The sequence below is a fragment of the Cnephaeus nilssonii genome (genome assembly GCF_951640355.1).
Source record: "Cnephaeus nilssonii genome assembly, chromosome: 18".
In the NCBI taxonomy this organism is placed as follows: Eukaryota; Metazoa; Chordata; class Mammalia; order Chiroptera; family Vespertilionidae; genus Cnephaeus; species Cnephaeus nilssonii.
This window is the reverse complement of record NC_137089.1, coordinates 21,857,687-21,872,916: the sequence shown is the minus strand read 5'-3', so window position 1 is coordinate 21,872,916 and position 15,230 is coordinate 21,857,687.

The window sequence follows — 15,230 nt, the reverse complement described above, 5'->3', positions numbered from 1 at the left end:
TGAAAACTATATACCAAATAAATGCTAGCAAGTATAATAATTATGACAATATTATTACATAAATTATAATGTTTGCCAGTATTATTACATCAGGATGTGGCAGTCTTGAGAATATGCCTTGCAGACATTCTATTGTAGGGAGTGTAAGTGACCCAGGGCTATTCCACCTTTGAAATCCATCCCCATTTGACTATATCATAATGCAGTGCATCAGAGATACCAAGGCACACCAGTTCTTGGCAGAGACAGGACCCCATTGTCAGCTACCTTTGGTTCAAAGACTCTGATGGCTTTGCAGCATTCTCCCCACACTGCTCAGCAGTGTAGGATGCTGTCTACCCATCATTTTCCCACTTTCCTTCCCTCAAAATTAGAACTTCAATCATTATCTGGCCCCTCGCCCACCCCTTTCCAACTCCCTATTTTCTATAACAAGGGGTCATGTTGATAAACATTTACTTGTATCAAGTTTTGGGCTATTTATCGTAACAATATATTAAGATACAGCTGTATGTCTTTGTTGGAAATAGGCATATTTTCCTTTTGGGTGAATACTGAAGTGTGAAATTTCTGGGATTTAGTTCAGTCATATACTTTGCTTCCATAGCTAATACCTAAGAGTTGTCCAAAGTGCTTGTACTTATTCATAGTCCCAAGAACATTGTATGAGTTTTGTGACTGCTTTACAAATTCAGCCACCTTGCTATTATCAGTCTTTAATTTAGACATTCTTATGGATATATTAAGAGCTCATGTCAATATGTTTTCTCCTAAAATATGAATCATGGTGTTTATTAATTAGTCATTCATATATACTTTCTTTTTTTTGTACAAAATGATTTTTCATACCTTTTGCCCATTTCTTAAAACTTGAATTGTGTATACTAATAATGAAATGTGTTTATATACTCAGGACATGAGCCCTCTGTCAAATATCATAGTACAAAAATATCTCAGTCCATGGCTTGCCTTTTTATTTTTTTAATGGCACATTTGATGTCAATGATTTATAAATTTCAATAGAGTCCAGATAATAACCCTTTTATTTGATGGTGCTTTCTGTGTTCTGTTTCAGAAAATGTTGCCAATCTAAAAGGATAAAAATATTCTTCTGTGTTTTATCCTAGATTTGTTATTGTTTTACCTTTCATTTTTATGTCTATAGTCTATTTTAAATTAATTTGTGTTTATAGTATGTGGTAGGGTTCAAAGTCCTTTTTTATCTTCAATATTCAACTGATACGGCATGATCTATAGATTCTCTTTTCTGTTTTATTGGCCTACTTGTTTGTGTTTGCTCTAATATTACACCATCAGCAATTATAATTACTTCTTAGTTAATTTTAACATCTCATAGTATAAATCTTCCAACATTCTTTTATCTAGTATGTTCTTGGCTATCCTAGGCATTTGAAATTTCCATATAACTTTAGGATGATTATGTTAACTTTTTAAAAAAGAGGATTCTGATTAGGATTGGATTATGTCTATGAATTGATTTGGGGAGATTTAACATTATAAACATTGTGTTTTTCAATACATAAATAAGGCTTAGCTTTTCGTTTCAGCTTTCTATATTAATTTTCCAGAGTAATATTTTACAGTTTCCAATAGAGATAACTTGTATATTTCAAAAGATATATCTTAAGGTATTTTGTTTTTAACTCTGCAGTAAATTTACCCTTTTATCCTTTTATAAAATTTTAGTTTTAATTTTTATTGATGGTATATAAAAATAAAATTGAGTTTTGATTGTTCCCTTAATGTGCTTAATTCACATTTAACTTTTAAGAGTATCTCTGTAGATTACTTGGTTTTTCAATACATAAAACTATAATGTCTATTCATAACAAAAGTTTTATTTCCCTCTTTTAAATCTACATAACCTTATTCAATTCTATCTTATTTTCATTTCTAGGGATTACAGTGCAATAACTATACACTTGAAACCTAGATAACTGTATTAACCAATGTCACCCCAATAAATTTAATAAAAAATAAGTTTAAATAGTGCTATTAGACAAGCTGTGTAATGTTTATTTTAAACTAGCGTTCCCGTTGTAGGAAGTTTCCTGCAATAGGGCTTCCTGCTGCACTCTCCCCCGCCCCGCCCACTCTCTTTACTTCTCCCCCGGCCCCACCTGCGCTCCTCCCTTCTCCCCCGGCCCCGCCTCCGCTCCTCCCTTCTCCTCCGCCCCGCTTGCTTGCTTCTCCGCAGCTTTGCTCCCTTTTGCAGCTCTTGGCTTTTTTCTACTCTGTATTGATATGCAAATTAACTTCCATTTTGGTTGGGGTGATTTGCATACTCACCCTGATTGGCTGGTGGGCATGGCTTTGGCGTAGCGAAGGTGCGGTCAATTTGCATATTTGTCTATTATTAGGTAGGATAAATACTAGAATAAAATGAAGAAAGTTCCCTATGTCCTAGTTTTCAAAGAAGATTTGAAATAAGATGTTTCTCTTCAATCACCATATGAATGTATTTATTTATATGTATATTATGTACATAAATGTATATATGTATAATCATGAAAATATTCAGATTCATTTATCATTAGACCAATCCAAAATCATGATAAGCTACCAGTTGGAATATCTAAAATTAACAGGAATGATCAACAAAATTGACTGAACACTTAAACATAAGACATGAAATTGTAGAACTTCTAAAAGAAAACATAGGGGAAAAGCTTCTTGACATAGATCTGACACTTAAATGATAAAATGCAAAAATAAATAAGCATATCTATATCAAACTAAGATGCTTCTGCACAGCAAAGAAAACAATCGACACAGTGAAAATTCAACCTACAGAAGGGGAGAAAAATATTTGCACACCATGTACAAGATAAGGGGTTTAACTCATACAACTTAAGAGCAAAATTTTTAAAAATGTTAAATAAAAAGTGCGTAAAGGACCTGAATAGACATTTTTCCAAAGAAGACATATAAATAGCCAAAAGGTACATGCAAAGGAGATCAATATTGCTAATCTTCAGGGAAATATAAACCAAAAGCACAATGAGATATCACTTCATACCTATTATCAAAAAGTCAAAAGATAAGTGTTGGCAAAGATCTGGAGAAAAGGAAAACTTTTTTTTCATTATTATTGGGAAAGTAAATTGGTACAGCCATTATGGAAGATATTATACTATATGATACAGCAATCCGACTTATGGATATATATCCAAAGTAAGTAAAATCACTATCTCAAAGATATATATGAACTCTTAAATTTACTCCAACATTATTCATAATAACCAAGATATGAAAAGAATATGTGTCCATCTACAGATGAATGGATAAAAATGTGTGAGACACACACATACACACACACAGAGAAAAATTACTCAACTATAAAAAATGGCAAAAATTCTGCCATGGAACCTTGAGGACACTATGCTAAATGAAATAAGCCAGGCACATAAAGACAAATATTGCATAATCTCACATGTGGAATCTAATACAGTCAAATTCATAAAAACAGGGTAAAATGGTGGTTACCAGGGGCTAAGCGGGGTACAAGGGGAGATTGTCAAGACCATGAACTTTCAGTTTTAAGATCAATTAAGTTCTGGAGATCTAATTTGCAGGTGGTAACTATAGTCAATAGTACTAAAATGTATACTTGAAATTTCCTAAGACAGTAAATCTTAAGTGTTCTCATCACCAAAGGAAAAGAAGGGTGATTGATATGTTAATTATTTGATTATGATAATCATTTCATAATGTAAACTTATATCAAAACATCACATTGCACACATTAAATGTATACAATATATTTACTTCAATAAAGCTAGAAAAATATAAAAGGAATGACTATATCCAGTAGTAAAGAAGATGAGACATGTAAAATGATATGACTACATTGAGAACAGTTTTGTCAATTTCTTAAAAACTTAAGTATATAAGCGTTCTCAATTAGTTATATCATTCCATATACAGGTACTTACCTAAGAGAAAAAAAAAAGCATATGCCCATGGATAGATTTATACACATATGCTCATAGTGGCTTTATCCTACCTAATAAAAGAGTAATATGCAAATTAACCATCACTCCGCTACACCCACAAGCCACGCCCACCAGCCAATCAGAGCGAGTATGCAAATAAACCCAACCAAGATGGCTACAGCCACAAAGAGCAGGAGGGAGGCTTGGGTTTCCCAGGCAATGGAGGAAGCCAAGCTTTCCGCCTGTCCTTGCCAGCCTAAGCCTCCACTCAAGGCTACAAAGTTTCAATTGTAGAAGGAAAATAAATTCCAGATACCAGGGCCTCCGCTTGGGTCACCGGGGGGCGTGGCTGGCCTGCAAACCACCACAGGCTCCTCACTCGGGCCACCCCACACCCCAAGGGAACCCCCAGCCTGATCTGGAACACCCTTCAGGGCAAACCAGCTGGCCCCCACCCGTGCACCAGGCCTCTATACTATTTAATAAAAGAGTAATATGCAGATTGACCATCACTCCAACACACAATATGTCTGCCCCCATGTGGTCAAAGATCCTGCCCCCATGTGGACACAAGATGGCCACCACAAGATGGCCAGCAGGGGAGGGCAGTTGGAGGTGATCAACCCTGCAGGGGAGGGCAGTTAGGGGTGAACAGGCCGGCAGAGGAGGGAAGTTGGGGGCAAACAGGCTGGCAGGGGAGCAGTTAGACATCAATCAGGCTGGCAAGGGAGTGGTTAGGGGGTGATCAGGCTGGCAGGCAGAAGCCGTTAGGGGCAATCAGGAAGGCAGGCAGGTGAGCAGTTGGGAGCCAGCAGTCCTGGATTGTGAGAGGGATGTCCGACTGCCCTCGAGGGGACCCAGATTGGAGAGGGTGCAGGCTGAGCTGAGGGACACCCCCTCGTCCCCGTGCACGAATTTTGTGCACCGGGCCTCTACTCTGTAATAACCAAAAACTGAAAACTACCTCAGCATTTAATAGATGAATGTTTAACATGATAGTTTTTTAAATAGACTATACATATCAAAATAGAGGGAAGTTGCAAAATAATTAGGCAAAGTAAAATAAGTCAGACAGAGAGAGAGAAAGAATACTTTTTATGGTTTCATTTATGTAAAACTGTATATATGCAAGATAGCATATATAGTAACCAAAAGTAGAAGGAGTTTTAATTTGGGAGGGAGGAGGAGTGAAGGGTGGGAAGATGTAGAGGGAGGGGTTACAAAGGAGAAGTAGGAAATTGAGGCGAAGATGTGATGGATTCATTATCTTGATTGTATTGATCATTTTAAAAGCTATCAAATAGTGCACTTTAAGTATCCGTAGTTTAATTTATATCAATTATACCTCTATAAAACTGTTAAAAAGAAGAAAGGAAACAAATACTCTAAAGCAATGATTTGATTTTCAAACTAATGTGCAGCAGAATAGTCAGAAGAACTTATTAAAAAAAAACACACAGATCGCTGGGCCTCAGTCCTCATTGGGTCTGCTATGATATATCTGCCACGGGACCTGAGAACGTGAATTTCTTAAAGCTCTCAGGCATTGCTCTGCTGGTCCAGAGACCGCAGTTTGAGATTCACTGCTTTAAGTCTTGGCTACTCAAAACATTATCCATCCGTCTGGTGTGTCTCAATGGTTGAGCATTAACCAAGAGATCATTGGTTCAATTCCCAGCCAGGGCATTAAACTGGGGTTGCGAGCTCAATCCCCAATGGAGGGCATGCAGGAGGCAGCCAATCAATAATGTTCCTCTCTCATCGATGTTTCTATCTCTCTATTCCTCCTTCTTTCAACTTTCTAAAAATTAACAAAAACATTTTTTTTTAAACCAGGTTATCCTTAGACTGGACATCTTCAGCATCACCTAGGAGCTTATTAGATAGTATCATCTCAGGCCATATCCTATAGCTCCTGAATCAAAATTTTCATTTAAACAGCAGATATTAAATGTCTTATAAGGAAAAAATGACACATTAAATAAGATATGTGGCACGAAAATATTGTTCCAAATTGTGTAAAGAATTTATAAATCTCATTTACTAAAAGAGAAAGAAAGTTTGGTCTTTCCCCCCCTCCCCCTTTAGATAATATACATGATGATTAAAATAGCCTCTTGATATGTAGCTCTCAATTTACTTTAAATTCCCAAGTGTGGGATTCTGCACAACTTGTACATTAGTACTCATTCGGACAAGGTTGAAAGCAAGAATAGTTTCTTCTCCCTCTACCTCATTCTGTCTGAAATGACTAATTCTCTGCTATGGTCTTTGATTGGAAATATAAAGTGAGACTGGAAAAATTATTAGCTGAGTTAAGGCATTGAAAATGTGTATTTTCAAGAGTTTCTGTTTGAAGGCTACCCTATAAAAACTTGAAATGATGAATCTAATACATCATCTAGAGTTTAAAATGTAGAGCACATTAAAGGTTTATACATAAGATCATTTTCAGAGCTGTTGCAAGGTTATATTCATTGTAGTGAGTTGACTAAAGAAACCCCATTTCCTCCCAAACATCTCAGTGAGATTCTTTTGGTTGAAATTGAACAGGATAAAATATTAAGATCTTTATTTAAATGCTTGTTGGACATGTGTGGACTTTTTATATCTTTAACTTAAGATATGTTATTTCTTGAATTCTAATTTCTTCATGAGATCTTAAACTCTTGGAAATACACATTTTTAGAGGATTTAATAATTTTGTTATCCTTTGACATTGATAATCTTAAAATATTTGTAAAAAATGTTATGCTGTCTTTTAGGCTCTGTATAACTTTTCTTTCGGACTAATACAAGATAGCAGATAGAACAGAGAGTACATTTTATGCCTAGGGAACTGAGTATACTTGATCCATATCACAGTCTATTAAGGACAAAATAAAAAAAATACATTCCAGTGCTTCCAGATAGATACACAAAGCAGCAGTGGTTGACATTGGCAGAGCAGAATTATAAATATGGGCACGTGGCTCTGTTCTCTTCCCAGGAGGGCAGTTACAAGAGTAGTTGATTGTAATTCTAGCCAGTAAGTCCAATATACTATGCAATACTGACTGAACTTTATATTGACTCAGTAAGCATTTATAACCCAGAGGTTACTCAGCACCATTCTCAGAGCTTCTGACTCAATTGGCCAAGGATAGACCCAAGTAATGGTGTATTTTAAAATTCACCAAAGAGGATTCTAAGGTGCTGCTATATTTGAGGACCACTAAATTAGTATAAAAAATTGGAGAATGTAAAATGGAATTCCATTCTCCTTTCCTCATTTTTTTTCAGCCTACTTCTAATATTTTTGGCCATTTACGAATACCATACTCTCCCTCTCCATGGGAAAGGTGTGACCTACATGATTAGAGATCTAAAATGAAGAAATTAAGAAATCTTAATGCATCCCCTGCTGCATTTTCCCACTTTTTAAATACCCCATCTTCACAAGTTTTCTGATATTTTATGTGGAAAATTGTAGGGGCAGGCCTTATTCTGCAAAGTGATTTCTGTGTGGAAGAGGGGAAGAAACAATGGGAGGTTATAGATCTGAGTGTATGGGCAAAGTTGTAGCAGAACTATTTCATCATGGTCCTGTAGCAAATGCAGTGGCTCTCCACACAGATGCTCCCTTCAGGATTGAAAGTGTTACCTACTGATGCCCACAGCTGGATCTCTGTGAAAGTACTTAGGCAAAGGGAGTTGCTTGCCCAAAGTAACTCTTCCTCTGCAGAGATGGCCTTCTTCCAATGACCGTTTCATGCAAGGGTACAAAGCATCCCCATATCTCCTATCCATCAGATACAATGCAAGATATTGCTGAAGAGCTACTTCAGCTTCAGATCAACACATGAGACTGGTTGAGCATTTTGTTGCAGCTACATTGCAGGTCAAGTTTTCCCTCTGCCCTGTCCTATTTCCTTGAGTCTCTGAAAGGGATTGTTTTCTAAAGCATTCCCTAATATTCCTAGGACTCAATGTTCTGCAAAATCAAGCTATTGACAGATGACGTCAGGAGAAAGAATCATTCCCTAAGAATGGTATTTTGGAGATGAATTATTCATTGGCTATTGACAATGAAAATCCCTTTACTGGGATAGGTGTAATACTGATAGTTTCTGGCATGAGATAGTGTAATTATTAACACTTCCATCAATGATGAACTGGAATGGTGTATCAGCGGAAGGAATGCACTGAAGTATAAATATCTTGGGTAATTGAGAGGTTCTGGGGAAATAGTAATTATGAGAAACATAATTGTTAGAAGTATTGCTAGGAGTGATCAATAAATTGGAGAAAGATAGCAAAAACGTGAGTTAATGCAGCACCAATTTAAGACTATGTGTTTAAAAGCCATAGTGCCACCTTGTAAACATAGATAAAGAATTCTACTTCCTGAAGCTAGAAAGCAGAAAGCTGAGGCTCAAGATCATCACTTAATTATAATAGTACTAATAATGCAGCTCCAGAGAAGATTGGACCCTCAACCCTAGCGATTCCATTGCACCATGATCTGAACCCTAATTTGGAAGGAGTAAGATTTTCATAGTTGGGATTTGGGACATGTATGCCAATGCATATAAACATCTGAAATCTCCATATTCTCCTGAAATCTCTGAAACTGCAGAATATCCTAAATCCTCCAGGACTTTTAGTGTTCTCCAGAATCCTGGGACACCTCCATGTTAAAATCATGCATGCAACTTGTTCAAAGAAAATCTACCAAGCACTGCCTTAAAAGATAATATGTGTCTCCCACAGATTCTCTATCTTTTCTCCTATTTTGTCCATGAGAGCAATGGCCAGGGTTAGGAGACAACATAACTCAGCTGGAATGGCACTTGATCTACTAAGGGCTATAACTGAAAGAGCTACATAGCCCTGACAAATATATTTAACAGGAACCAGAGCCCATGTAAGAGACTGGAGCAGAAAGTCTGATATTAAGGCTGTCATGACATAAAGTTAGATAAGGGAAATTTATAAAATTGGGATCAATCTCCTGTGAAACTCGATTTAAAACTCTATCGAGGACAGAGGAGGTAGTACTCACCTTGTAGTTGAAGGCCTGGAGAAGGATGTCATCCACTAAGTGAAAAATAGAAGCCATAACTATCACAGCTTGCAGTGTAAAAAGGGATTGAGAAGCTCAGCAAAATGGAATGTTGAAATGGATATCTATTATGTAAGGCTGAAAACCACTAGTCAACTCTATTTTAAAGGAGGCCTGAAGGACACTCCATTTACCCAGTCAACAAGGCATGCACTAGTGAGACACTAAGAAGTAGTTTCTCTGGAATATTCTGTAGCCCAGGCCTGACAGCTGGAAAGGCTGTTACCGCACTTTGCTCCTTGAGAGCAATGGTAATGGTGATGGTAATGGTGAGTTTCCTGGAATAAAGAAGACCATGTGAAGGCTCTTAATTGTCAGAAACAAGATGGAGTTTTTGTTGTTGTTGTTTTTCATTATGGTCATAAGCCAACAATATCATAGTAAAACCAGGGTAGAAGATGACATCCAGACAGAGATTTTTTAATAGGATATGGAATCCTAGGGGGAAAGATATTTAGGGCAAGATGGCTCTATCTGCATAATCAGTCTGAACAATCAAGATGAAGTATAGATGCATTATCAGGAGACTCAGGACAGCCACTCACAAATGCCATCAAAAAGTCATGATAGTGTGCCTACTTTCCGGTCCTGGGCCAGTTTTCAGGACCAGAACTATTTGATTGAATGAAGGAAGGTCCAAGTTCCCAGAAGAAAGGACCCTGAAAAAACACATTATGTGTAAGTAGTAATAATTCACCTAGGCTCTTCCAAAAAAGGGTCAGGGCTATTTACTCAGAAAACAATATACTACTAGGGAACTAGGGATACAAAAATATTTGGAAGATTGATGGACAGAGTCCTAGTTGGTGCTGATATATGATGCCTGAAGCAACATAACTCTTGTTAGAGTGGCAGGAAGGGGGGCCCCACTAGCAAATAACTAGCTTAGGTCTGGCCTATATCCAGGTCCAATAAGTAAACAGCCCATCACCTAGTCTTCATTCCCCTAATCCCTGAGTGTATAATTTAACTGGACATTCTTGTGACAAAACCAATCCCAAGATTGGTTCCTTCGCCTGTATAGTAAAAGCCTATTGCCGTAAGGCCTGCAAAACCACTCATTCCCCTAGCCAAGTTACCAAATAAAACAATATCACATTATCAGAGGAAATAGGAGAGGTCAGTGCTACCTTTAAGCACCTAAAAAAATCCAGCATCATGGTCTCAGTTATATTCTCATTTATTCATCATGCCAGCCTTATAAACACAAGATAATGACAGTCAACTGCCTCAAATTTAAACAAGAGGTTTTACATAATGACAATACTACTGGGGCTTGCCATGCTTTCTAAGTGGTGTTATTCCTGCAAGGCCATATGGCCCAAGTAGTACAAGGGCTGCTTGTACTACTTAACCCTAACCCATTTTGCTTCTGTACAAGAGGAGCTATCTCTTCAAGGGCATATTACCATGAACCTTACTGTAAAAATGTAAGAATCAGTTGACATTTACAATGTCCCCAGGCTATGTTCACTCTCTCCCCCGTCTCACAGAATACTCCCTAGGAATCTAGACCGTCAAGATATTCAAGACTATCAATTGGTTCACTATATTAATGGCAGGAAAATCAAACCAACTGATCAAAAAGAGCAAGTATGTTTGAAGATTTGTTTCAGAAGGTGGGAGATAAGCAGTAAAATGCTATGGAACTGGTCAGAGCCGTGAAGATTTTAGTTGTCCAAAGCTTTTCTCAAATGTAAAGAACAATAGATTGTATCTTGCACCACTCAAAACTACAAAGGAAAGCACAGAACCTGACAGACACTTTATATTCTGTGTACAGCATAATTCACACTGGGTGTTACTACTTTGATCCGTTTGCCAGGTGACTGGAAGTCTGGCAGCTTTTAAAGAGACCCAGAGCAGAAAAGGTATCTGCAGCAGACACAGGTTGTGATCCCAGCAGCCCTTGTACTACTTGGGCCATATGGCCCTGCAGGAATAACCCCACTTAGAAAGCATGGCAAGCCCCAGTAGTATTGTCATTATGTAAAAACCTTAATTTTCTACAGCAAGGTTATGTCATCATGTGAAAACAGAAGCTGGCATGCTACTATGCACTGGAAATATGGAACATCTTACTAAAAGGTATAAAGTGACCTTGAATTAAGAATGTCCGTCATAAATAGTTTCTGTCAGACCTACTGAGTTACTGAGTCAAAGGGTTGGCGAGGCCTGGTAGCAATGCATCATAAGACAGAAGTGTTATATGAAGCACAGGGTACAGGTAGGTCCAAAGGGCATAAATGAGCTCCACAAGCAATACTTCTCCTTCAGGTCAGACCTCTGGTGCCCGGGTGTGGGCAGTGGAGGTGCTTAAAATAGACAATGGAAGAACAAAGGTTAGCTTGGTTTGTACATGGGTCAGCTTATATATGGACTCAAACTCAAGAGGCACTCTTTCTGTGCTATAGCCACATTCAGGTATGGCCCTGAAAGCAAACAGTGAGGTTCAATTTCCCTCTTTGTTGAGTTCGGACTTGAAAAATTCAGGTCAAGTAAACCTGTCTTTCGGGACCCCAGTGCTGTTATAATGGGCCCATGATAACAGCAATAAAGAGAGCTACCTCAACTAACTAAGGCTAATCTAGCTACTGATGCCTCTCAATATCCAACGTTAGATATATTATGGAATCATCTCTAGGAGGCAGCAACGAGCTACTTGGTTCCAATGTAACCAAGGTGATTGATTACATTGGACTCCTTTCACCATTGGACACCTGCCATTTTGAATAAAACTGACCCACATTCTTAACATGGCCTTTGCCTTTCTTTCTTATAGGACCTCAGCCAGCATCACTATGTAAATATTTGTATAGTGATCCACTGGAACAGACCCTTCATTATATCACATAGGACAAAGCAGATGATGTGTATTACTGAGAACATGATCATGAAACCCATTTATTCCCCCACCTACCACACACTCAGCAACCATGAGCCTGAAGAGGAAAAGAAACATCCTTTTGGAGGTTCACCTAACACTCCAGCTTGAAGATGATACCTCACAAAGATGGACAGCCATCCTCAGGATGCAATATATATGCTAAATCAATATCAATGACAATTATACAGTTCTATGTATGAAATATGTAGAGTACATGAGCCAAGAAACCAAGAACCACAGAAGTGGCCTTTTTTACTCTCACCTCCAGTGACTCACTTAGGGTTTTTGCTTTCTGTCTCCACAACTCTAAGTTGTGTGGATATAGGTCTCCTGGTGATCAGTGGTGGATTCAACCAGAGGAAATAAGCAAGAGTCTGATTAAAAATAAAATTACAAAAAAAAAAAAAAAAGCAAAGTTACAGCTGCTGCCTGGTAATTTGTACTTCTTGTTTTAAGGGGCCAGAAAAAGAGTCATCATACTGTCCTGATTTTCAGAGAGAAGCTATTACCCATGGGACAGGAAAGAATACATCTGATATTAGGTGATCTAGATAATCCAATGTTACTCCCCGAAAATGATGATGGTAAATGGGTAAGAGCAGCAGTCACAGCCTAAGAAGAATATGGCAGCTAGACCCATCCAGGAATGCAGAAGTGGCAGCTAAAGGTGAGGAGAAGGTAGATGAGGTAGAAGAGGAGCAAGGTGGTATATCTAAGTTGCTGCCCTGAAACCAGCTATACTGTCAGGGACTGTAATTCATTCAATTAACTATCCTATATAATAAAAGGCTAATATGCAAATCAACTGAACCGCAGAACTACCAGTCACTATGACGCGCTCTGACCACCAGGGGGCAGACACTCAACGCAGGAGCTGCCCCCTGGTGGTCAGTGCACTCCCACACTGGGGGAGCACCGCTCAACCAGAAGCTCTGAGCCGGGCACATGGCAGGCGAGCGTAGCAGCATTGGTGGGAGCCTCTCCAGCCTGTGCGGCAGCGCTAACAATGTCCGACTGATGGCTTAGGCCCAATCCCCAGAGGGCTCCCGGACTGCGAGAGGGTGCAGGCTGGTCTGAGGGACCCTCTCCCACCCCCAAGTGCACAAATTTCATGCACCCGGCCTCTGGTATTTTTATAAGTTTTCCCAAGGTAAAAAATAAAAATAAAAAAAGAACAACCAGAAGCCCTATTCCCAAAAGATACGATCTTTATGCATATACAAAACAGATGAAATCACAAAAAGGGTCATTTCCCCAGCATCTTGAAATACTGCTTGGTAATAATAATTGGCTCTTGGCTAAACAGATTCAATTCTCTCAAGTTTCCATGCTGCCTTGAAGAGAATCCTGTACCCAATGACTGGTCTAGGGTGGGTACAGAGGCCTGACTCTCTTACATCAATAAGGTACATCTGAGCTTCAGAGCTCCTCATGGAATTGCATGAGATCTCTATCACAACCACTCTCTTTCCCCTGTCATACTTCCCCCAGCCTCTTAGGTATGGTGGATGAGATGGAGCATATAAAAGATGCACTCAGAGAAATATCCTGGAACATATCAAATAGGATTCTGTAAGCCAATGTAAGGAGCCTGTGTTTGACATAAGTATAATAAGAAACAGGATTTTTACCTAGGTGAGTGATATAGTCTAATTTTCCTTTTGAAAATATCACTTTTTATGTGGAAGTGGGTCAAAGGAGAATAAAAGTAAGAATACCCATTAAATTCCTATTGTAATAGTCCAAAAAAAGTAGTTGTTTGAAATTTGGATACTAAGGAGTTGAAGTATGAATATGTTGGTGTGAAATCAACAAGACTCGACATTTAATTGAATTATGGTATGATTTACTAAAATAAAGATTCTTGGAGATCAGGCTAGAGAGATAAAAAGAAAACATTGCATATTTTTATACAATGACTCTGACTGACAGAATATATCTATTTTCTACAATTAAACATTTTTATTAGGTATTTGGTGCCCATCCTGGGTTAAATACTGACTTCAACATGTCAATTAGAATAAAATTAGGCTTTTTTACCATCAGCATCAACCTCATAGTCAACAACAACAAAAAGCCATATATTTTAGTCACAGTACTTTGGTATAATAGGGTTAACTTAAAAACTAGGAGAAATAAACATTGTTTTTGGACAAAATTGGTTGATTTAAAAAATTATACTAGAGAAAGGCAGTTTTTTTCTTTTTCCGAGTAATTTGAAAATTCTTAAACATAAAACCTCAAAATATTTTGCAATCTTCATTTTACCAGAATCTTACTTAGTTAGATGATTTTATTGAATTTGTCTCACAAGTGACCTGTTATACGTAGAGCAATTATGCAGGTGCCTAAATGTAGCAGAGACTTGGTATCCTAGGTAACCCTGTGCAAGGATATGAAAACTCTCCCAACTACAAAATGAGTTGGGTCGATGTTCAATTTATGCTTAAGGTTAAAAAGTAAAGAAGCAATCTCTATTTTACAAAAACAAAATCCCTTCCAGATCCTTCGGTTTCTCTAAATGTCTTTGATGGATTAGCTTTGGCAAAGTAATTGCTACAGCTGACCATTATTTTATATTTAGACTGTGAGGATTAAAGTGAGATCAAGTAGGTATAGGAGGAAAATGGTCACAATTAGGCAGTGATGCTTACATTTATTTTAATTAACTCCTCTTTAGACTCTCTATCCTTGAGAGCTTTCCAGATAAATTTCATGACTGAGCCTCTTATTCAACAACTAAGTACATCCATCTCTATTTTCTCTCCACTTTGATCCACTCTTTTCTCTTTCAGACATTTAACTGTCATCCTTTAAAAAAGAAATGTTGAACATATGTTTCTGTTAAAGATTTATTTCTGAGAATGAGGACAATTTACTCATGAGTAAAATTAGAGTAGGCCATTAGACTTCCAAATAACACCCTGAAACTATGCCAGATATCTTTTATGATAAACCTCTGATAGTATTATATACATACATATATATGTATGTATATATATGTAAGCCTAAGCAACCGAACAACCAAACGACAGTTTTTCCACTCACATATCCCCCCTCAACCCCTCCCATCAAATTGCTCCAAGAATCACCTAGAATAAGTAAGGAGAAAGTACTCTGCAATCTATTAGTGTCTAAGCAAATAATGTTTACTAATGATTTTTTTTCCTCTTTTCTAGATAAATCTATCTGCTATTGTTAGGGGCAAAAATAGAATATTGGGAATTAGCTATGGTTATGGGAAATATTAATCATGCTCTGCTAACCATGATTGCTTTGTATT